Raw genomic sequence first — 352 nt, 5'->3', positions numbered from 1 at the left:
CGGCCGCCACCAGGGGGCGCGCGCAGCGAGCGGGAGGCCGGGGGCAGCCCTGGACGCGGGCGGCGTGGAGACCTCTGCGCACAGTAGGTTTACAGGTTCCGATGGAGAATGACACGGACATTAACAAACATGAAGGACACGCTCTGTTCCGTGTGCTCACCACTGAGACGCGCTTTGGCCACGTGCGCTTGCAGGCGGCCCTGGCGGGGAGGTGTGGGGCCGTCTCCACGCCTTTCCTTTCGGAGGCAGCCTGGTCCCTGCGGGGCTTCCTCTCCGGGCCGGAAAGGCTCCCTCTGCGGCCGGCCAGCCGGGAGAGGCGGGGGCCCCCGCCCGGGGCTCCGGGGGGCAGGAC

The 352-nt window shown here is 71.3% G+C and overlaps 2 protein-coding genes across 2 annotated transcripts in view; one reads left to right on the top strand and one right to left on the bottom strand.

Moving 5' to 3' along the window:
- The window catches only part of LOC102751799 (transmembrane protein 56), a 41210-nt gene extending 40939 nt beyond the window's left edge, over positions 1 to 271 (bottom strand). The window contains exon 1 of the mRNA XM_015563385.1: positions 161 to 271. The gene's annotated coding sequence lies outside the window, so the exon portion shown is untranslated. The remainder of the gene's footprint in view (positions 1 to 160) is intronic.
- ALG14 (ALG14, UDP-N-acetylglucosaminyltransferase subunit) overlaps positions 1 to 352 on the top strand; it is a 12267-nt gene that overhangs the window by 2226 nt on the left and 9689 nt on the right.

The sequence above is a fragment of the Myotis davidii genome, unplaced genomic scaffold (assembly GCF_000327345.1).
Source record: "Myotis davidii unplaced genomic scaffold, ASM32734v1 scaffold217, whole genome shotgun sequence".
In the NCBI taxonomy this organism is placed as follows: Eukaryota; Metazoa; Chordata; class Mammalia; order Chiroptera; family Vespertilionidae; genus Myotis; species Myotis davidii.
The sequence above is the reverse complement of the archived record's forward strand: the minus strand, read 5'-3'. Positions and strand labels throughout refer to the sequence as shown.